At 37.9% G+C, this 25,146-nt stretch overlaps 1 long non-coding RNA gene across 1 annotated transcript; it reads left to right on the forward strand.

Moving 5' to 3' along the window:
* The first annotated feature begins 8,737 nt into the window (after positions 1 to 8,737).
* On the forward strand, positions 8,738 to 19,399 carry LOC134484315 (uncharacterized). The gene is made up of 6 exons (XR_010061719.1): positions 8,738 to 8,979; positions 9,638 to 10,682; positions 10,954 to 11,088; positions 14,363 to 14,604; positions 14,695 to 14,853; positions 18,870 to 19,399. It is a non-coding gene; the product is annotated as an uncharacterized LOC134484315 (long non-coding RNA).
* The last annotated feature ends 5,747 nt before the right edge of the window (positions 19,400 to 25,146 follow it).

A 25,146-nucleotide genomic window follows, 5' to 3' on the forward strand; every position in this document is an offset into this window, starting at 1 on the left:
CTAAGTCCTGTACAGTCATTTTAATGTTATAAAGATATTGCCAAAGTTGCTTCAGATGATTGATTGAAATGCTAGTGCTCTATACAACAGGGTTTGAGAGTCCGTTCGTGATAGATTGGTCTTTTACAGTAAGACCTTCATTATCAGCCTTTGATTTAACCCATCTACCAATGAAGTGAAATTGTCCCAGAAATAAAATAGTGCCTCTCCAGAAACAGCTTTTATCCACTGATACACATCTACTTCTATTTCTTAATTGCCGTGTTGATATGGGCTTAGGATATAATATATTCTGATTTATTAATGGTATTTTAGTATTATTTGGGTTAATTGTGAAATTTTGAAAGTAACATACCTATTCCATGATTGCATCCCATAAAACTTTTAATTTGATCTTGAAGAGTTTCATGAAAAATGAAGTATCAAAAATGTATATCTTCCCATTGAAAATTTGTAACATCCATCATGTGAAACTTCCACTGAACCTCAGTAGATTGATGTCTCTGAAAGCACTTAAAATTTCTCCTACTGCATTATTGTAACTCTAAAGAAGCTTCAGACTCATAGTGGCAGTTCCAGATTGGCTGTAAATAAATCATTTTCTGTGCCTTGGAAAGGGTTTAAAATGTTTTATTAACTTTTGATATGAAAGTAGTTAGGACTTTGATAAAAGTGGGCAGACAGGCCCTAGAAAGTATGTTTTTAAAATTCTTTTCTTTAAATTAGACTTTTTCATGCAATATATTTGAATTATGATTTCCCTTTCCTCTATTCCCCTCTTGTTCTATCCCTCTCCTGTCATCTGTATCTACATTATTCTGACTCTCAGTAGAACACAAACAGTCATCTAAGGAATAAAAATAAAATGAAAGTTAATGAACTGTAGTAGAATAAAACAAGCAGATGTAAAAGAGCCAATACAAGGTTCAAGAATCACATATAATCATATTCACACACTCAGGAATTCAATGAGAACATAAAACCAGAAAAAATATATACACAAAACGTATGGAGTAAAAATTAATAGATAAATAAACAAATAACAATAGGAAAAAGACATTCTGAAGAAAAATTACTGACCCATTATGAGACAAGGATCCTTCAAAGATGATGTTCAGTTCCCTTAGTGTTTTATATGCAGTCTACTCTTATTTTTTAAGATATATATATATATAGTAATTCATATATATATGTATATATATATATATTTATACATATTATAATATGTATATATTATTAACGAGTATTTCTTATTTACATTTCGAATGTTATTCCCTTTCCCGGTTTATGGGCCAAAATCCACCTAACCAATCCCCCTCCCCTTCTTTATGGGTGTTTCTTCAACGGGGGTCCTATTCTCACTTGAGTGGTTCACTGCTGGCATACGCCTCTGTGTTTGCTGTATTCTGGCTGTGTCTCTCAGGAGAGATCTACATCCGGCTCCTGTCGGTCTGCACTTCTTTGCTTCATCCATCTTGTCTAATTGGGTGGCTGTATATGTATGGGCCTCATGAGGGACAGGCTCTGAATGGGTGTTCCTTCTATGTCTGTTTTAATCTTTGCCTCTCTATTACCTGCCAAGGTTATTCTTGGTCCACTTTTAAAGAAGGAGTGAAGCATTCATATTTTGATCATCCGTCCTGAGTTTCATTTCTTCTAGGCATATGGGGTAATTGAAGCATTTGGGCTAATAGCCACTTATCAATGAGTGCATACCATGTATGTCTTTCTGTGATTGGGTTAGCTCACTCAGGATGATATTTTCCAGTTCCAACCATTTGCCTACGAATTTCATAAACTGGTTGTTTTTGATAGCTGAGTAATATTCCATTGTGTAGATGTACCACATTTTCTGTATCCATCCCTCTGTTGAAGGCCATCTGGGTCCTTTCCTGCTTCTGGCTATTACAAATAAGGCTGATATGAACATAGTGGAGCACGTGTCTTTTTTATATGTTGGGGCATCTTTTGTGTATATGCCCAAGAGAGGTACAGCTGGGTCCTCAGGTAATTCAATCTTCAATTTTCTGAGGAACCTCCAGACTGATTTCCAGAATGATTTTACCAGTCTGCAATCCCACCGAAAATGGAGGAGTGTTCCTCTTTCTCCACATCCTCGCCAGCATCTGCTGTCACCTGAGATTATCTTAGCCATTCTCACTGGGGTGAGGTGAAATCTCAAGGTTGTTTTGATTTGCATTTCCCTTATGACTAAACATGTTGAATATTTCATTAGGTGTTTTTCAGCCATTCGGCATTCTTCGACTGTAAATTGTTTGGCTCTGAACCCAATTTTTAAATAGGGCTATTTGTCTCCCTGTGGTCGAAATTCTTGAGTTCTTTGTATATTTTGGATATAAGCCATCCATCTGTTGAAGGATTGGTACAGATCTTTTCCCAATCAGTTGGTTGCTTTTTTTCCTAACCACAGTGTCCATTGCCTTGCAGAACTTTTGCAGTTTCATGAGATCCCATTTGTTGATTCTTGATCTTAAAGCATAAGCCATTGGTGTTTCAGGAAATTTTCTGCAGTGCCCATGTGTACCAGATAGCATGTATTTCTTAGCATCATCAATCTTATCTAGTTTTGGTGTCTGAGATATATATATATATATATATATATATATATATATGTATATATGTATATATATATATATATATATATATATATATATATATATATATATATATAGTAGGGGTTGGGGGTTTAGCTCAGTGGTAGAGCATTTGCCTAATAAGCACCAGGCCCTGGGTTCTGACCCCAGCTCTGAAAAAGAAAAAGAAAAGAAAAGAAAAAAAAAGGAAAATGTACACACACACACACACACACACACACACACACACACACACACATACTTTTGGTGTCTCCTACAGTTATGATGTTAGGTGGAATTTTGACATGATTTATGGGATTCTAGGTCAAGAATGTTGAGTCCACAAATGACAATGCCAAATAGGCTCCCTCCTGTTCTTATGAAACTCTTGAAGGTGAGGATTCTCTGGACATCAAGCGATTTCTCTCCCTGCACATCCTCCTGAATCTTATGTTTGGCCTGAAGAAAGAATCAGGGTAATATGTTTAAAACCCTCAAGTCTGTCCCTGGGAACTCAGGAATTTAGATATTAGAGTACTGATATCTAATGGGACTACAGAACCACAATCTGTAGTTCATGTTGTCCTTTGCTCTACTGACGTCTCGTAATTTTGGGATAAAATAAGCATTTGGGAGTTTATCATTTGAAGTAGGTACACAATATTTAAAGTGTTATACTCACTCTACAGCTGGGCCCTCTTTGTTGCCAAAATCAGTGCAAAAAATCAATTGGAAAATACAATTTTGAGTGCACAAACAGGAATATATACAAAGTCCCCTATAAAAGAATGTACGATAAGAAAATATAATACAATATTCTGTCAAATGAAGTTCTATAGGGCAAATTGTGTCCTTTAGGAAACAGAGAAAAATTGCACTGTATGTCACAGGATTTGAACTGGGAATAATATCCAGAAGTATCTCCTCTACTCTATGTGTCTAGATCATTTCTACCCCTGCCAAGCCCCTGACTAACTTTCTCCGTTCAGAGTATGTAACCACTAATGAAGCAAAGAGATGTCTCTAGGTTCAGAGAGATGTAGTATGTTAAGGATTCCACTTTGTCACAGGGGAAACTCCTGTAAATCGCACCTTGAATCTGGTCAATGTAAGGAAAACTGTTCAGCAGGTAGGCCACGGCAGTTCTCAGTGACATCATCAGTTGGCCCTCCCTGCAAAATCTCTTGTATACTGGAGAGCCCTAGCTTCTTCTGTGATGTCACAAGTGTTGTCCTGACTGCAGTTGCCTCTCAGATATTACTTTAGTACCTCTAGGGGTTGCTAATGGGACCCTAATTCAGAGTAAACAGCCATTTGAGGTACAACATAGAGGAAAAAGAAATCAGAAATGGGGAGAAAGAAGATGGTCTTCTGTCTTGGCTTAAAAAAAAAGGATAAATACATGGTCGTTGGGAAATCTCAATGAGTCCTTGGTTAGGGTTGAGTTGGATATCTGAAGAGATAGCCTTGATTTGAGCCTTCTACATATGGGAATCAGGAGCTGGGAGCCTCTCAGAAGCATCCGGACTTCACTGTTTTTATCGCTCTTGGAAGTCAGAGAGTTTATATCATTAATTTCTTTATCCCAAAAGCCAAGCGTTGGAAAGGGCACAGTTGTTTTCCTGAGAGCTCATGACCTTTATTGTTTTTGTACAAAAGAAAAAGGTCCTAAGGAAGATAGGATGGACAATATCCTGTCTTTAGCTCAGTGTAAATGCTTTGGATACCTATAGTGGAGTTTGTGTCTGACACTGATATCTGGGAGAGAGAAGTGCTTTTCGTTGAGATTTCATCATCTCTGTCTTTCCACTAATATTACTCTGAACACCACTTTAGATTTCCAAGTCAATAGGTGTGATTAGTAGTCAGCTTTATTTTCTTTTATATCTTACTTTTTTATTTTATTTTAGCAAATTTTAGTGCTTTTTTAAACTGGATGTTTCTATATTTACATTTAAATATCATTTCTTTTTTTGTTTCCCGCCCAGAAGATCCTACTTATTCACTATCCCTTCTTCTCTAACCACACTTTCTGTCCCTTGATATTCCCTTGAACATGCTCTTCTTAGCTTCATCAATCTTATCTAGTTTGGCGGCTCATATACATATATACATATATGCATTTTGGGTTATTTGAGCATTTGGGCCAATATCCACTTTTGGTGATTGCAAACCATGTGTGTTTTTTCTCTTATTGGGTTGCCTCACTCAGGATGACATTTTCTAGTTCATTCCATTTGTCTATGAATTACTTGAAATAATTGTTTTTGATAGCTTGAGTAGTAAACAATTCTATAGATGCGCCACATTTTATGTATCCATTGCATATATATGTCATCTGGCTTCTATCCAGCTCATGGGTATTATAAATAAGGCTGCTAAGAACATAATTGAGAATGTGTCCTTGTTGTATGTTGAAGCATCTTTTCCGTATATGCTCAGGAATAGGTATGCCTGAGTCCTCTGTTACTGCAATGTCCAATTTTCTGAGGAACCAGCAGATTGAATTCCAGAGTGGTTTTACCAGTTTGTAATCCCACCAAAAAAGAAGGAGTGTTCCTCTTTCTCCACATCCTTATCAGCATTTGCTGTCTCCTCAGTTTTTTTATTTGAGCCAATCTGACTTGTGTGAGGTGGCATCACAAGGATGTTTTCATTTACATTTCCTTGATGACTAAGTATGTTGAACATTCAGTTAGGTGCTTCTCAGATATTTGATTTTCCTCATTGAGAAATCTTTGTTTAGTTCTGTACCACAATTTTAATAGGGTTATTTGTGTCTCTGAAGTCGAATTCTTGAGTTCTTTGTATGTATTGAATTATAGCACTGTATCAGGTGTAGGGTTGGTATAGACCTTTGCCCAAACTGTTGGTTGCTGTTTTGTCCCAATGACAGGGTTCTTTGGCAGGCAGTTTTCTACTACAGTGAAGAACTCGCAGTTAGTGAACTAGAATTGGGACTGGCTCTTCCTGACTTCCCTACTCATCCTGAACAGTAATTGGGGAAACTAAAAAACCATGTTCTACTCCTACAAGTCATGTCTACGTACAGTCATGGGTCTAGAGAGATCTATCATTGATTCTGGGCATCAGCCCAGTAAATGTATGCTGATGGAGTTTGAATTTTTCATCCTTGGTTCTGTAACTACAGGCTGTCGTGTTCTGAAGCCAAGATACACACTGTGCAGCTGTGAATAGGCCTGAGGAGGCTGACTCCTTGGATTTCTGAAGCATTGTTAATGATCCAGAGGAAATTAGCACCCCCTGCTCAACAGAGCTCTGGAAATGCTCACATTCTTGCCTCATCTCTATAGGAAGCTAGGTCAAAAGTTCACCTATCAGGTATGTTCTTAATCTCCTTCAGTGTGCTAGCATTGGAATGCAATGAAATATTATGCAGGAGAAGTGTGGGAAATACCTGAATTCCTCCATTAGATCTCAGAGATATGAGCTATTTGCATTCAATTGACTGTGTATGTTCCTGGTTTTTGGCTTTGACCATGCAGATTTATTGTGTCATACTTCATTGTTCATGTGGCCAAGTTGTGGGGAAAAGCCTACTCACAATTTTTTCCCACCATCCTTCATAGGGTAATAGATTTCAGTGCAACACTTCGTTCTAGATTAACTGACCTAATTTTTCTTCAATAAGTACATCTCTATTATACCAAACCATGTATATGTGGGGTGTGTGTGTGTGTGTGTGTGTGTGTGTGTGTGTGTGTGTGTTTCTGTTTGTGTGCTTAAATGGTTAGTTTGCATGCAAGATTACATAAACCTTGTCACGGAAAAGAGTCTTTGTAAGAAATCTGCAAATAGTGGATGGGACAGAATCCAAATGTTCTTCCACAACAACGTGGCATTCTAGGAAGTGTAGCATAATCTGCTATACGAGAATACACTTGACAGTAAAACTTGTAGGAAATGCCATGGCATGTCTACATTATCACTGTTAACAGTGACACTGGTTCTCTTGGCTTTTTGGCCAGAAATGAGGGCTCTGAAGCCAAGTTGCATACTATGGCGCTGTGTATTGGCTTGAGGAGGCTGTCAACTCGGTCACATGACACATGTGAAAGGAATGAGAAGACAGTAGCAGGCCATTGTGACACTGCCCTCCCAATCGAAACATGGAAGTGTTGACAATCACAGAGTGGGAGTCTTATGTCTGAACTTTGACACCCAGCTAAGCAAAGTCTAACCTGTCTGTTCACTTACAGAGTACTATCCACAAAGAAGGGTAGGCTAAGATGAAGCACTTATGAAAACAGGTACTGTCCCTTCTGTGCTGGTGAACCTTGTGTACAGGATATGTGGAAGACCATTCAACCTCTTGAGAAATGGGAGATCAGAGTAATGAGAGTCAGACAGAGCGGACAATTCTGTGTTTGATTTACTGGGCCAACATAACTACATTTTCCATGTAAGGATTTGCTCATAGAAATCTAATGTCTCACACAGGTAAAGACAAAGCTGTATGAAGCCTCAATAATATTACTGGCTCCAGGCTTCTTTCTTTTCTTTTCTTTTTTTTTTTTTTTTAGCTGAGGACCGAACACAGGGCCTTGCGCTCTACCACTGAGCTAAATCCCCAAGCCCTTAGGCTTCTTTCTTAGTTACTAGGATTTACAGGCAGTCCTTCATACCTTGCTTCTAGGTTCAAAAATTATTTTTAGCTTCATATAAACAAGGCATAGTATTCTCTCTGTATGTGTCTTTCTCTGTCTCTCTGTTTCATCTCTCTTTCTCTGCCTGTCTGCCTCTCTGTCCTATTTTTCCTATTTCCTAAAACAGTCTTTACTAATGATAACATATTTCATGCCAGTTTATGCACTTTCTTATCTCATAAACCCCAGTGGGATGTAAACTTGTTGTCCTCTGGAGAACCACGATTAGAAATAGAGTTGACATTCAAATCTACTAGACTAAAACTTTAAGAACTGAGAAGATGTAAAATATTCAACAATTCCCAACAAACCTAGGGCCCAATAAGCGTATATGGAAAGTAAATTTTCAAAGATACAAGAAAAGCATGGCAGGCTGACTGTGGCCTGGCTTCTCTTTGCTGGGACTGCCAGCATCAGGATAAAGGTAACATGGGGATTTAATAAACCTATATAGTTTAAGAATACTTAGTCTCTACCCTTAATTTACCATTCCCTGTCTGTATGTTTCTAATGGATGTTGTCCAGAAATGTAGTATTGACACCCTTTCAAGAGTATAGAAGTTGCCACTTTTTGACTTTTTATCCCTGGTTGAAGCTCCTTACCAAAGATCTACAACATCTTTTTTTCCTGTGAATGCTGCTTTGTTGTGTGTGTGTGTGTGTGTGTGTGTGTGTGTTTGTGTCTCTGTCTGTCTGCCTGTCTGCCTGTCTCTCTCTCTTTATCTCTGTCTGTTTCCTCCACATGATTCCTCTCTATACTTCAGCTTGACTTCCTAATTGCTCATTCCAAGGTTGGCCCATCATGCTTTCTGTGAGTGTTTGGTTTTGATGACTCAAATTCTACCTATAGACAGAACTGTGAACATCTGATCACATCACTAACACCCTCATGGATAAAATAAGTTATTTTTGAGGCTCTGAGGGAAGTTTTTATCAGAATTTATGTAAGTTTTCTTTATGTTTTACTCCCCCATACAAACTGCACTACAATGTGGATCTTACCCAAGTCTTAGCCTAATTGTATTTATTCATGCACCTTGCCTACTGGGAAGGCAGCATTCCAACTCTACAATATTAATTATCAGGACCAATAGATGAGGAAATTGAAGAAATTAGACATTTAGCTATAGAAGATGTCCCCTGAGATGGATTAACTGGGTGGATCATTGCTTCACTGACAATCATCCTGACCTAAGTTGTCAGCTTCCTTTATGCCTTGTCATTTTGTGTGTGCTACATAAGGTGGGGAGGAACCACTTCTGGGCTGTGTTTGAAAATTGAGTCTTCAGTATTCATGCATGAAGGTGGGAAAATTTTCAATAAATCAGTGATATGTCTGGGTTAGAACAGTGAGTGATGGAAAGTCTTCCCTTGTGTCTCAGGAAAAGCTACTGGAAAGGGCAAATTTGCTTGTTGATTTGGAGAAGATCTAGTTAATGGGTAGTTATATGCTGTTGAAGGGGAACCTCTTATGGATATTCTAATGTATGCTGGAATTTCCATGGTATTCTCTGTGATGTCACTAATGTTATGGAAACAGAAACTGCCCTTGTGGCATTTAGTTAGTGCTTAGGTTTAACAACAGACATTGTTTCAGAGTGATCAAGCTATTAACCTAGAAAACAGAGAGCATGGAGAGAACAGAGAGAGGAAGAAGAAATTGGAATTTCTTTCTTGTTATAAAAGTGCAAAAAATGATCTGGTGGAAAGCAGAGAGAGTAAGCCCTGGGCTTATACTGGGGAGGTTCCTGGAGGAGGTGGTCTAGGCTCCTGCCTTCTAGGAGTGGGATTTTTGATCTGAAGCCTCTGGATTCCTAAAGAACAAATCCAGAGACAAGAATATCTAATGAATGTTTGGCAGAGAGCAGTTGGACTAGTATGAGCTCCTTAATTTCACTCTGAGTGAGAAAGAATAATAATAATAACATTAACTTTCATCTTCAGAGGATTCCTGTACATGTCATTGGAATTTTTTGACAAGAACTGAGGGGGCTATTCCCGTGGACATGTATCAAGGTCTCTGAATATTTGTCTTGAAATTACATGATTAAGGCTTTTGGTCCGGACCACTATGGACCGCAGGACTTATCTGCATCACATCAAATACGAACTGAAAATTTCCTCCATTCCTTCATGTGTTGGTTTAGCCTGTTTTTAGGGCCAGGGGGACTACAGAAGTGAGTGAGGCATATGTCTACCAATCATCGTTAGTAGCAAAAAGTAGCTAGTAGATCCCACTTGAAGAGAGTTTTCCTCCTATTTCAGTGCTTCCAATTGTCTGTAGATTTCCCCTTTCATCCTGCTTCATTGGGGGACTTAGCATATTCTCTCCTGTACCTGGGCCATTACTATGCATGTTCTCTTGTGTTTATCAAGAGGATCTGCTGGGAAGGCACCATCCCAACCTTCGACCATCAGTGAGCAAGTTCAACAGATTAAGAAGATGGAGAAACTGATTATTGAGCTCCAGAAGATGACCTGTTAGTTCGGTAAACTCTCAGGTATACTGAGCCATTGTACCAACAGGATTTGAACAAAAGATAGCCATTATGCCCAGTTTTTTGTTGACTGTCTTGACCTCCCTTTGTTAACCCTAGTTTTCTCACATCACAAGAAACAGCATCTCCAATGTCCCCATGCATAATTTAATTTTATCATGTGCCTCTCAGTGGTAGAATATGAAGACAGGATAGGAGTGTGGTGGGAAGCTTTTTCATTACTCAGAATAGCAGAAGCTGTGGTTTGAATAGCAGTCTTGAGATATGGCAAGTAGTTTGTGAGCTCTTGTCATGGATTTAAATAGACATGGAATGCATTTCCTGTCCTAAGAGGAACAAAGAAAGCTGGTCAGCAACAGTAGCACAGTAACTTAGACTTAGGTAGGTAAAGTTTTATTTATTAATTTTTATTTATTTATTTATTTATTTTAAAGATTTATTTTATTTGCTTAATATGAGAATATTATAGTTGTCAAACACACCAAAAGAGGACATCAGATTCCATTATAGATGGTTGTATGCCACAATGTGTTTACTGAGAACTGCACTCAGGACCTCTGGAAAAACAGTCAGTGCTCTTAAATGCTGAATCAGCTTAGCAGCCTAAAGTACTTTTGATAATAATAATAAAAATAAAAATAAAAATAAAAATAATAATAATAATAATAATAATAGTAATAATAATAATGCTCTTCCCCCTCCTCTGTCTCAAGAAGTACTAACAATAAAGAAGACAACATCATAGCTGCCCTTCCCTCAGCACTAAAAGAGAGAAAAGTTTTACTTTGTCTTGGTTATGAAGATTTTTCTTGTTGACTGGGCTCATAGCTCAGTCCTGAAGCCAGGTGCCATTTCCCTGAAAATGGGAACCCCTTTTGGAGGAATCTGCTTACCTTGGAGGAAATGGAAAACAGTGAGCAAGGGTAAGATGTGGGTCCACCACTTTATCCCTTGTTGAGAACAAAGTCTCCTCTTCACAGCCTGGGCACCAGGTAAGCAGGGTAAGCAGGCATAGCTAACAAGTCAATCCAGGTGGGTAAACGTTTGTCTATTAGGTATACGGGGGGGGGGGGGCATTTCATTGACTAAGCTGAACGTATATCCTGTCCACTATGTTCTAAACCCATTCAGAAAAGTTTTGTGGATTTTGTCTACCCTGTGACCAAATTAGTGTGTTTTACATTCGGTGTGCAGTTTCTTCACTGATATGAACCTTGAGAGAATGGAGGGAGCCAAGGAAAGCCACAGACAACATCATTCTACATTCTAGAAGATCAAGGCCTTCTCATAAAAAAAAAAAATCCTTGTAGATGTGAATTCAGCAGTGAGGTAAATTGTAACCAACCTCTGGTCATGCAGCTGATATCTGGTACACAGGCCTGTTGACTAACTATTCTGTTGGGGAAAGAAAGCATCAAAAATTAGCATGAGATAAAAAAAACTTAAAAATGAGTCAGATTTCTGTCACCTAGCAGTAAGTGGTCCCGGTGAGGGTCACAAATAACATGAAGGGTATTGTGTTGAGCAAGAGTTACTCTGCTGGAGTCCTCAGATGTACTTGAAAATCTGTCATGTAGTCTTGGTTTCTGTTGTTTTGGTTCCTGCACTTGCCTCTCGCCATCAGATTATCTCTAGTGTTACTTTGTTCTGCTATTTCTGACAGTGGCTAGAGTGTCCTATAAGCCTGTGTGTCAGGGGTCCTGTAGACCTGTTTTCCTGTTTTCTTTCAGTCAGTTATCGGGACAGAGTGTTCTGCTTTCGGGGGTGTAGCTTTTACTATCTATAGGTCTTCAGCTGTTCCTGTGGGCCTGTGTCTTGAGTTCACCAGGCAGGTCGCTTGGAGCTGGAAGGTTTGTCTTACCTGAGGTCCCAAGGCTCTTGTTTGCTCGTGGGGTGTTGCTTATGAGCTCTCCACAGCGGCAGCAATCAGGAAGATCTGTGCCACACTTTCTGGCAGCTTTCGTGCACCAGGGTTCCAGACGGAGTTTGGTGTTTTCCTCTGAAGTCAGAGATGTGGGCCGTGTGTAGACTCTTCTGGTTTCCCAGGCGTGTATGCCTCTCTGAAGGTTTTGCTCTCCCTCACATGGAATTTGGGTGCAGAAAACTGTTAATCCAGTCAGTCTCTTCATGGTCCGGCAGTGTCTCAGATGCAGCGGATTACCTGCTCCTGTGCCCTTATCCAAGGGAACCCATAGAATGTATTCAGTATCCGCTTGGGCCAGGGATGTGGGCAGGGGTGGACAGTGTTGGTGGTCCTTTCTGCTCTGCAGTCTCAGGAGTGCACACCAGTTTCAGTGGTGAGCTTTCTCTCCCAGAGTGTTTGGGAGCAGTAAGTTGGAGGCAGGGAGCATGAGATTGGGACTCCCGCTCTCATTTCCCATTTCTGATATTAGCATAAATATTAGAGTTTGGCATTAATTTCTTTGGTCTCTTTTGCTGTCTATAGCCAATATGTCCCATTTTTATGACTTATTTAAACAAAACTGTATTTTACAATTTAAAGGAATATAGAATGAAAAAATACTGACATCATTTGTGATTCAAAGATACTAACAATTTTACTATATTTCCCTTTACTAAAAGTTAGACAACTCCTTGAAGAAACTCTGAGAGATAATATCAAAATAGGTTTATAGGAACGGTATATCAAATACTTTTAATTAATAGCGTCAATCAGGAAATGGTTTTAATATTTATGCATTATGGTAGTTGATAATGGAGGTAACTGAATGTTCTTAGATTTTGTAATAATGTATATAAATCATTAATTCTTAATGTTTGTTGACAGGAGGAAGTTATCAAAGAATACATATATACAATGTGGCACACGTTTCTAATATAAATAGAGCAAATTAAATATATAATTTATGACCTAAAGGTGATCAAAAGAAAAATATATCATTGATTCTACCTACAGTCGGATTTAAGATATGATTCATGAATCCATTTATTTATTTCTAGACATCTACTAAGATAATATTAGTGTGAAAAAAGCTACAACTGCAATTAGCAGGTTTGATCTAGTATACATATTTAAAAGTTGATTTTGAAAAAATACACAGAAAATGTTTTCAAGGTTATATATACAGCATATACAAAAATTAACTGCATCCATAAATTATCAATATCATTCAAGCAACTTTCTCTGGTCTTATTAGATTTGAATTATTAAATATACATATATATGCATGTATGTATACACACACAGGCACACTCACACACACACATACAAAGAAACACACACAATACTTCTAAAAATTTAAAACAAATTAGTAAATAATAGTCATTCAGAGATAACTAATGAAAAAGGATGAACTAAATTTACAGTATAATGTACTCCCTATAGTGTACTTTCTAGCATATAAAACTTTGCCTTATAATTTTTAAAAAAATTTGTATGGGCCCAATATATGTAATCATATCCCACTGTGACTTATTACTCAGAATTAAAGTAGAAATTGAAATGGAATGGGAAAAATATTAAATAACAAGATTTAGCTATACTTTTTCAATTATACAAAAATATCTGAGAAACAGTGAAATGACACAACATGTAAAATTGCTTTCTATTAAGCATTGATATCTAAGTTTAGTCTTCATAGTCTATATAATAGAGAGAACTAAATCTCATAAGTTGTTTCCTGATTTAAATACAAATTTCTTGGGTTGTGAATATACACAGAACCAATCAAAACAATGAAAATGGATAGATGCTGTGTTAAAACAAATATAAAACATTTTGTTTATTTGTTAGGCATGAATTTATTTTTGTAGCATTTCTTCCCAGGTTTCTGTAGGGTATTTTATAAATCCTAACTTTGGGGTGGTCTGTGGTTAAATTTAACTGAACATGGCTGAATATGACAATATAATAGAATATCAACTGGTAAAATCTATGATTTGATCTATGTTTTAAAATGATTTTTGCTTAATTTTTGCCCCTCTTGACATTCACTCACACTAAACTATAATTTTCAATGTTGATAGACTACTAAAAAATATGATTCTGCAGGGTTATTGAAATTGCTCAATTATAAGTTCATATTATCCATAAACTACAGGATACCCTCTGCAAAGCTCAGAGATCCAAAGAAAATAAACTAGAAGTAAGGCCCAAGTGTAGATGCTTGACTCTCACTTATAATGGGGAATAAATTCGTCTTGGAGGGAGATTGAGGGAAGGAACTGGATTGGAGAAGGAAGGGAGAAGAGAATGGTTTATGTGTGGGAAGACCCAGAAGATATGGCAAGATAGTCATGAGAAGGAAAGGAAATCTTAAACTTACTGAGATGAGGACATAGGGGAAATTTCCAGGATGAGAAAGAGTCCTGGGTTAGGGTAGGTACCAACGAATCAATGGGGGTTACCTAAGTTGTGACTCACTTTGGTGATATGGAACATGAAGAGGTCAACTCCTGTAGACAGGAAGGACCACCACTGGAGGATTAAAGACACAAGTACACCCACAAAGCATTCTATGCAATATTTGTCAAGTATAAAAGAAAATCAGGGACTGAGTGAATTGCCAGTGCAAATTGAGATCCATTCCATGGGTAAGCACTAATTCATGACATTATTAATGTTGTTCTGTTTCACTTGCAGATAGGACCATGTTGTACTGAGAGACCCCACCCAACAGCTGAGTCAGGCTGATAGAGACACCTACAGCCAAGCAGTGAATGGAGCTTGAGGAAAGTTTTTTGGCACAAAAGGCAATAGGAACTGCACAGGAAGGCCAACAGTGTCAACTAACCTAAACCACGGGGAACTCTTAGAGCCTGAGGCCCCAACCGAAGATCATGCACAGGGTGGTCCTAGATCCCTAGTGGATATGGGGCAGACATGTAGGTAAATCTTCATGTGGCTTCCTGAAAAACTGGAGTGGGGGATGTCCTGAAAATTGTAGCCTGACTGAGGAATTTGTTCCCAAACAGGGTTACGTTGTCTGGCTGCAATTCGAGAGGGTGGGCCTAATTCCGAAGAGACTCGATGTTTCAGAGTTGGGGCCATAACTAGGCATGTCATCATCTTAGGAGAGAAGAGGATTGGGACAGAGACTCTGTGAGGAAGTGACAAGCGAGGGGCAGCGTTTGGTATGGAAATTTAAAAAAAAATTAATTACTAAATTTGCTATATCTTTAACAGTAATCTCCTAGATTATAGTCTCACTGTAGATAAATAATGTGCTCTAAATCCAATCTCTATTTGTGGACTTCTACTTGGATAGCTGTTTAGCTTCTCTCTCCTTACTACAAGAGGTCGTAAATAGGGGTCTGGGAATGCAAATTTCTTCAGAAGACAGGCATAGATGTACCATAAATAAGGACAGTAGACAAATAAAATATAACTGAGTATTGAGGATTGAGCTAGAGTAGTAAACATAAAAGTCATTTCCCATTTAATAACATGCTTTTTATCATGAACAAATACAGGAACAGAGGATTACATTTTCCTCTCCTTCAACTTACCATAGATATTTTTAGATTATATATATATATATATATATATTCTTGTACAGCACTTGAAACTCAGTAGAAGAATCAGTGCAATGATGATGGAATTTACCTTATCATAAAAGAGGTGTTTTCCAACTCTTTATCTGACATAGGGATCATATCCATAGCATAAGACCAAATATACCTTATTCTTCAGAAATATGTTACATACTTGAAAAATGCTTAAAATAATTGCACAATAATTATCAAAATGTACGTGAAAAATACTAAACCCACCAATCATTGGTGAAGTATACATACAATTGACAATGTTTATACTGTGTAGCTGGAAAAATGTACTCTGGTATTCAGTTGCTTGGAGTGAATTTTAAAATAGCTACTATAGAAGTCGATATAGAAAATAAAAACTGAAATCACTTGTGATTCAATTGTACCACTGAAGGAATATGTACCTGAAGGAATCTACCTGTATAGTACTGTGATACCTTCATTAATTGAGTTTATCTTTTCACTGTTCACAATATCCATGTTACAAAATTGGATAAATAACATATATAGACACTAGACCTGTATGTAGCCATAACAAAAGCAAAACTACATCACTGGCACAGATATTGATGAAGTTAGATATCATTGTCCCAATTGATAAAAACAAAACTGTGAGGAAAAATGACTTAATCTTATGAAAGTAGGCAACTACTGTTTGTTTGACTTTGAAGCCTCTTCTATAGAAGGAAAGTCAGATGTCATGTTATAAACATGGTCAAAGTATTCCCATGTCTCAGAAGGTTGTAGTGAGTTTCATATGGCTCCTGTTTTGCTAAATGGCCATGTTGTCAAACTGTCTTCCAATTTTTATTGTTTTTGTCCATAGATTACAGGATTCATGAGCTGTGGAGAGAAATGTATAGGTGTACTGTGCAGCAATTAATGGAGATATGTGTAACTGGTATAAGTGCTAAGACCGATAGAAGAAGAAAGCTGAGCATAAGGCTGGGGAAACATTGTAGAAAAGGAGAAGGCAGAATGTGAGGAGTGGGAAGATGCAATCGTGACTTCTAGACATGACACAGTTATTGGACCTATATCCTCAAATCAGCTACAATCTTATGAACACGTCCTGCACATGATTAAGACAACAAGATTAGGGAATATCCCACTAGGCAGTACTCAGTAAACAAATGGATTACAAAGAAAGAAAAAAGGAAAGTACGAAGACGATGAAACTGGAAAGAAATGTATCTGGAGAGAGTAGAACCATGTTAAGGATAGGTGTGATCATGGTGCATTGTAGATACATGTATGAAGAATACATAAAAATTCTGAAATATGAAAAATATCTGAAAATCAAGTAAGGATTTTTATATCCTATGGAAGTCATTTTTCCCCTAATAGTAGTGTAGAGTATCCTAACTTTTGGTAAGTTGCAGAAAAGTCAGTGAAAAAACGTAGTTACATTGGTTCATTGCATGCTCTCTGCATTATGGAAATATCAAACTGAGGCTTATTAATCTGTACAGTTAACTTATATCACCTGTTCAAATAAAATCAAATGAAACACTGTGTAATGATCCACCAATTGTTTCATGGGGAATAGGTTGCCTCGTAGGTTTGGGACAAAACTACATGAGACCCAATTCTAAACACCCACAAGGAGTTGATAAATTCTTGGTCATCTTCCATACCACAGTGACATCCATGCTGAACCCCATCATCTATAGGTTAATGAACCAAGAAGTGAAAGCAGCACTGAAAAGAACTCTGGGTCTGAAGAAAGATCTGATAAAAAATAGGTAATTAAGGATCCCAAAGTGCTCTTTCTAAAAGGTACAAAGTCTGTGAAAGAAAGAAACCAAAACCACTGTGCTCTTTCTTGCTGTCTTCAAACAAACTTTAAGAAACATAACTTTATTTTAGAGTGTTCTCTTTATTCACCACCATGCTTAATCGTAAACAATTGTAAAGTATGCTTGCTTCTAAATTACTTTAGTAGATTAGTCCAGTACTTATCCGTTTTCATCTGGGCAGAGTTTCAACCACACGCTAATGTCTCAGGGGCCTTGAAAATTCCCTGTATCAATTCTTAGCTATTTGGAAATATTCCAGAAATTGTTTGTAAATGTTCTAAGCTCGTTATGCTACAATTCCATATTCCTCAGTACATGTAAATTCATTGCATTGAACTGGAAATGCTAAGTAGTCATCAGGACAGTGAATTGTTAGCCTTTGCTTTGTGTACCATTTGGTCAGTCCTTACTTCAGTTCTGGGCACCCAGGTTCTATGATTTTGGAAAATGAGTAGTCTTTCCTCCACTTTTTGATTTCTAGTTTTGTTTTGTTTTTTTTTTCGGAGTTGGGGACCGAACCCAGGGCCTTGCGCTTCCTAGGCAAGCGCTCTACCACTGAGCTAAATCCCCAACCCCCACTTTTTGATTTCTAATAGGGCGGTGGAAAAGAATTTCAGCCAGGTGATTCTCAACATTAATATCATAGTTTCAGATACACACACACACACACACACACACACACACACACACACACGCACGCACACACACAAGCATGCATACACACATTATACAGGAATTGATGTTGGTTTACAAGTGACAGAATACAAATATAAGTCATCTAGTGTCAGATAATTAGATTCAGGTTGCTATTCAACAAGAAAATAAATAATGTAAAATTAGAATCTTGAGTCTTTATGAGTATAATGAAACAAAAATAAATATCCATTTAAGTGTGCTGAAAATATGGAAGACATTAAAAAATTACCATGACACTAAAATTACAGAATTGTTTTACGCATGAGTCACCAAAACAGAAGGACAATTATTATATTCTCCTCGGATTCATTGTTCTGAGTCTACTTACATGCAGTAAGGACAACTCAGATCAAAATGTTTTTAAAAAAAATGACCGAGATGCTGAAAAAAAATGCCTAAAGTATTGAAGAGACACAGAGTCTTTCCATAGGCATTAAGTAATTCTCCTATAACTTCTATTACTTTAAAAGGAAATACAAAAAAAATACATTAAAATATTTTAACTATGAAAGGAAAATAATTTAAAATAATTTCATTGCTCCGCAATTGCGTGTTGTTAACATGACATGCATCCTCCTAATGTTTAACTGCATTAAGCAAAGCAAGAAACACGTTTTGGTATCTGTGTCAAGTACATGTAATCTCAATCTAAAAGAGAAAAACCAATGGCCAAATCCAAATTCAGAGACATTCTAGCAGAGTAATTATTTATCTTCAAAGGTGTGGTCACAGAAGATAAAAATAGTAATGAATTATCACAGAAAAGAATGACGTAAGATATGAAATAACTAAATATCAACTGGATTTCTGGATTGGATACAGGCATAGAAAGTGTACAGTTCTAGAAACTTTGTTGTTATGATTTGGACAACCTACAGTGGTACTTTTAACAGTTTTTTTTTAATTTTCTGATTTTTAAGAATTAGTCATTAGATTGATTAAAGTATCTAAAATTCAGGAATTAGGTTACGATATATAATCATACTGTTTCCTATCAAATAAATCTGATTTTCCTGTATAGTTTGAATTCTGCTTTATTTTTTGTATTTATATATTTTATTAATTTATTTATGTCTCAAATGCTGTTGTCCTTCTTGTTTTCCCCCACAGAGTCCCTTACCCCAAACTCCATACCTTTCTGATTTCTTCTTTCAAAAAGTCAAAATAACAGTAGTTAAAAGGCATGTATAGTCCCTGAATAGCTGTTCATTTGGCCACGCATTTCAAAAACCTACAACATTGAGAGTGCAGACATCGGGAAATAGCTTCAAAAATGATCTTCAAAAATTAAATATTCTCCAGCTATCAGCTACCAGCTTGACAAAACTGGAAGACACAGAGCCAGAACAAGAATATACTTGTTCATATATACATAGAGAAAAATGATCAGACAAGATAGAAAACAGATCACAACTTACCTGGATTCAAAAGAAGAGATCCTCAGTTCCTGTAATGTATTCTGCATGAGTTTACAGAGTTTATGGGTTAATGACTGAAAATAAACACCTACAAAATCCAACAATAAACTATCCACTAACTGCAATATTTATAAGAGCTAAACAAATATGTCGAAAGTATATTTTTTCAGCTATATATGAGTATACTAATGTTTATTAATTTGGATATTAATAAAATTTAAATTTTATCACTGCATTTTTTTCTTGCAAATTTATAAATAAATAGATTTTAAGTGACTCAGGTGATTGTTAACTTTTTCTGGCTTTGATTGTATTATGGATCAATACAATGTTTATTTGACTGTGATTATCACTTTGAATATTCACATAAATCAAATTATGTCAACCAGGAACTGCTTTGTACTTTTTGTTGTACATATGTAAGTGTTTTACGTGCTTGTCTACGTGTGCAACACATGCATGCCTAGTGCCCAGGAGGTTGAAGGGGTGTGAGATTCTGTGATGCTGAAATTACAGCCACCTGTGAGCTCTCACATGGGAGCTGGCGATTGTCCCTGGGTTCTCTGGAAGAAGGGATAATGCTATAAATCACCAAATCATTTCTTCATCTTCAGCAAACGCCATTTTTTGGAAATATAGTGCCTAAGCTGACGTGTCTTCTTCATAGACCACTGTTTTCCCAAATGTGATAATTTAATACTAACACACACAACTGCTTCTTACCTTCATATACATATACTCACACAAACAACACATACACACACACACACACACACACAACTGCTTTTTTCATTCAAGTAGACTTAGTTATTTTCATAGTTATTTGTTTATTTATTCACTTTACATGCTGCACACTACCCTGCTCCAGTTCACACTTCTCACAATCTTTCTCCCAGCCCTTTCACTTCTGAGGAGTTTCTGATCCCACAGGGTTATCCCCTCATGATACATATCCAGTCTCTGTGATGCTAATCGCATCCTCTGCTACTGAGTCCAGACAATGCAGCCAAGATGGATAGGGGTGGGGAGGTAGAGGTCATATCCAGAAAGAGGCATAGAGCTGGGGTAAGAGAGATTCCCAAGAATCATTGGGTGTTTCCTTAGCTGAGACTCACAGCCTCAGTGATATGAACCTGAAGAGCCCTCCTCCTGTAGCCAGAGAGCAACCAAAATGGAGTGATAGAGACACCAACTTTTGACCCAAAATTTATTCTGACCACAGGAAATGCAGGGTGCATGTATAGAGCAGAGAGTGAGGAATGGTCAACCAATGGTTAGTACAGATTAAGATGTCCCCCATTGATCAGCACCGATCCCTGACACTATTAATGACACTCTGTTATGCTTGCAGACAGGAGTCTACCCTGGCTTCCCCCTGAGAGACTCCACTAAGACGCTCACTCAGACAGACGCAGAAACCCACTAGTCCAACCAGGGGTGGAGCTTGGGGAATCTGATTGAAGAACAGAATGAAAATGATTATGGCCTCTAAGGATATAGCACTCCACAGGCTTTGTCTTCATGCGGATATCGTAAAATTAGAATTGGGCTTTCCCAAAACCTGTTATCTGTAGATGGGATATGTGTTTCTTTATAATTCATTTATTTATTTACTCACTTTATATCCCAAAATCGGTGCTGCAACTTCATGGGATTCCAACACCTTTAAACACCGGGGGCACCTTTAAAAAGACAAAGCTACACATTTGCTACCTATGTCCTGGGGGCTCAGGTTCAGTCCACGTTCACTCTCTGATAGGTGGTTCAGTCTTTGGCAAACTCCAAGAGTCGTTGTGAATTGTCTCTATTGGTCTTCCTGTGGAGTCCCTCATATCATCTGGGCCTCGATTCTTCACCTTTTTTTTTACATAAGACTTCCCAAGCTCCATTTAAAGTTTGGTGGTGAATATTTACACTTGTTTCTCTCAGCTGTTGGGTGGAATCACTCAGAGAACAGTTATGCTAGGAATATGTCTGCAAGCACGATAGAGTATCTTTACTAGTGTTAGAGATTGGTGCTTGCCCATGGGGTAGGTCTCAATATGCGCTAACCATTAGTTGGACATTCCTCCCATGTCTGCTCTATCTATCTTTGTCTCTGAAGGTCTTGTAGGCTGTGTTCATTTTAGATTGAAGGTTTTATGGGTGGGTTTTTGTCCTTGTCACATCACTGTGAGTCATGCCTGGGTACATAAGTGGCCAATTAAGGATCTTTATCACCACTGCTAGAATCACCCCAATAGACATCCTGGAGCCTCGCCTTTCCCAGGTCTCTGGCACTTTATAGAGATGTGCACCCCACACTTGTGATTTCCATTCTCTTTTCCCTGCTTTCCCTATACCTAATTCCTCCAAAGCCCACTCCCTTCCCTACATCCCCTCCCATTCAGTTTCCTCCCTCCCTCCATCCTCCTCAATATCTATTCTGCTAAATGCATTTTGAAGTCAATATTTAGGGAAAAACACTGAGTAAGTATAGGAAGTATCCCATAAGTAATTGTGCTGGATGTTTAGGCAAGATATGAACATATTGTTTTATAGAGGTAAAAATTACTACATATATTGTTAGAAGAGACACTGTCTTCATTATATACAACATGAAGGAATACCATTTATATATTCTTTTAAGTTATACAAGGGAATCTATTAAATGAGTTACACACATCACACAACTTTATTACCTTTAAAGCTCTCTGTATTGCAAATATTTACACAATGTAAAGTACAAAGGCTTAAACACATGTGAGTGTACTTTGTTTCAAATTATTGTTTAGATATACCGGATGATGAAAACCGTCATCTCAGATTCAGAGGGGATAAATACATCAGGGACTCATCTATTACCTTACCTGTCTTCTTTCCTGTATTCCTGATGAAGACTCATCTCATTTGCAGCCCCACTGTGACAGATGGATCAGAAAATGGCTGAGAGTCTACAACCCAGAATCCATCTATAGCAAAGAAAAAAGACAACATCTCCAAATAGTACACACACTGAAAACTTTCTTGTAGATCTTAACACTTGAAACAAAATGCAAAGAGAAAACCCATTCCTAAGATATTACAATACACAGGAAATGGTAGGTGTAGGAAGCATTCTCATTGGATTTTAAACTTCTGCACCTAAGAACGATACTACCTCCATGAAGGTGAAGATTTATTTCTTTGGCAAGAAAGTCAGTTTGTCTCTTGAAAGTTGTGCCATCTATCCATCACTAGAGCAACTGCGATACTTTGCAAATGTGAGCACATAAACACATACCAGTTTTCACTTCTTCAAAGAATTTCATGAAGAACCTGAAAGAGAATATATAATGTTCCAGAGATGAAATATGGATATTTAAATCAGCCAGCATAAATGTTGATAAAATTTTCTGACTTCTGTTAATAATTTTGACTATTCCTGCTATGAATAAAAAGATGGTTATGTAATGTCTACCAATCCCCAAAGCCTGAAACATTGTGGAAAACTGTCTTATTTCTCCCTACCTTGGTCTTTGCTCACCATACTTTAATTGCCCATCTAAATTCTCTGTTTCTCAAGTAGATCAAAGGAATATGTGAGGGTATCAGACTCATGAAGACGTCCAAGGAACTTTCTGTACTTGCATGTATTTGCTCCTGGGAGCATGTAAATAAATCTTTCAGTTCTAAGAACAAAAACATGGCCTCCAATAAAACCAACATAAAAAAAAATCTTTCTTCCTGCCGTCAATGAACTTTAGCACACTGGTAACAATGCAGAAAACAGTATAATGGAATAATCCTGTAAATAATAATAATAATAATAATAATAATAATAATAATAATAACAACAATGGAATAATTCCCGAGGGATCACGGAATAAGGAAAGTAAATGTTGAGATTTGTTTTTCAAGTGATATTGTATCCAGGAAAGCAATTTTCAATAGGACAGACTCCTCACACATGAAAATCATTCAAACTGTTATGGCTTCACAGAGACAGTTGAGAACCAGTGTGGTTTTTTAGGACAAGAGAAAGATTCGCCAACCTTCTAAAAAAGAAAAGCAATTCAAACAGTCTGTGTGAGGTTGGTTAACTTATGCATGGCTAACACACACACACACACACACACACACACACACACAGAGACATGCACACACACATGCACACACACACAGAGACACATATGCACACACACAGAGATACACAGAAACACACACAAAGAGACATAGACAGAAAAACAGACATATACACAGAGAGACACAGACAGACATACATGCATATAGAAACACACAGAAACAATTGTATACAGGCACAGAGAGACACATAAACATATACAGACACACTCACACATATACACACACATATACACAAACACAGACACACAGATGATAACCAATATACAGATACACACACATACATACACACACACACAAACACACACACACACACACACACACACATACACTCATCTCTTGTCTCCTTCCTAGAGTCTGCAGGTGCACAACAGGTGTGAAAGGATGAATTGGCCCAGGAAACAGTCAGTCAGCAGAAGATTGGTCTGAGTGCAATTGAATTTTTTTTCTTCTAAGGATTTCAGGGTCACAGCTCTGTTAGAAGGTATTCAGGGACACGCTATGGTTGTGTGCATTTATTTTACACAGGGTGAACAAGGGCTAAACAAACCTTGGAGTGCAGGAAGGATTTTCCTGTGCATTTATATCAGTTGCAGGTTTAAGGTACCAGGAAGTCCTCATTTGCTATATCTTTATAATCTCTGTCCCAGCATCGGTCTGTTGTTCAGGGATCTCCATTTGACCTGTTCAGTAATCAACTCCACTGAATGTGCCCCATCCCCACCCCTGATGTCCTACTTGCTCAATTTCAAAGGATTGCAGGTTCGTACTCTGCATTCTCTGTCAGAATAAATCCTCAGGAACATGGCCCTCTAAACACGATGAATTAATGAGTGCTTCCATCGAGTTTCCACATTTACATGTATGTCCCCTATTTCTGGCCGGTTCTCTCTGCACCGCACTATCCCTCCATCCTCACCCTGACCCTCCACTCCTGTCCTCAGTTGCCCTCACTCACTCACAGAATCTGTTCCAGTTTTCCTTTCAGATATGTCGATGTTTTTCCCCTCACAGGCCTTCTCCTTTCCTTTGTCCCCTGTGCATTTGTGGATTGTATATAGAATATAATTTGTCTCACAGCTGAGACCATGCATAGGTAAATGCCTGCCATGTTTATGTCTCTAGGTGTCAGTTCCCTCTTGGGCTGATTATTTTTTCTAGTTTAATCCATTTTCTCTTAAGCTTCATGATATCATGCCTCGACCACTATGATGCCATGCACCCATCCTATGATGTCATGAGCCATCCCCATGATGTCATGCCCAACCCCCATGATGTCATGCCCCACCCCCATGATGTCATGCCTTCGTCCATTGCTAGAATGTTTGTATATATTCACCAGGTAACATTCGGCATTCTGCCCTGTCACCACACCCCTCCAGGCTCCCAAAATTTACAGTCCCTCTTTCTCTCCTCTCCTTTTCTACTCTTACTGAGTTGAGGACCGATTTGGGTGCACAACTTCCCATGACACATCAAGTCTCTGCAGGACTAGATTCATTGTCTCCCAAAAAGTCGTGAAAACGCAGCCCAGGTACAAGAACAGGATCCACAGATAGGCAACGAGTTTAGTGAACCCACGTGAGGTCCATTTTGCTCCTCTACCTCCCTCAGTCCTTAACTCAGCTCTTCAGTGAGACTCACTGAGCTCTGTCTGATATCAAGCCCTGTGCCTGTGCATCTGTATCAGTCGGCTGCTCTGTGGAGCCTTGCTGAAGACAATAATGCTACCTCCCGTTTTCAAACATAGGAAAGGACCATTAATAATGTCAGTTTTGTCGTTTGCCCATATTATAAGTATCACATCTGGCCACTTACCCTTTGGCCATTCCCTCATTTTCTGTTCCATCTCTGTCCCTGTGTTTCTT

Source organism: Rattus norvegicus, chromosome Y, assembly GCF_036323735.1.
Source record: "Rattus norvegicus strain BN/NHsdMcwi chromosome Y, GRCr8, whole genome shotgun sequence".
Lineage (NCBI taxonomy): Eukaryota > Metazoa > Chordata > Mammalia > Rodentia > Muridae > Rattus > Rattus norvegicus.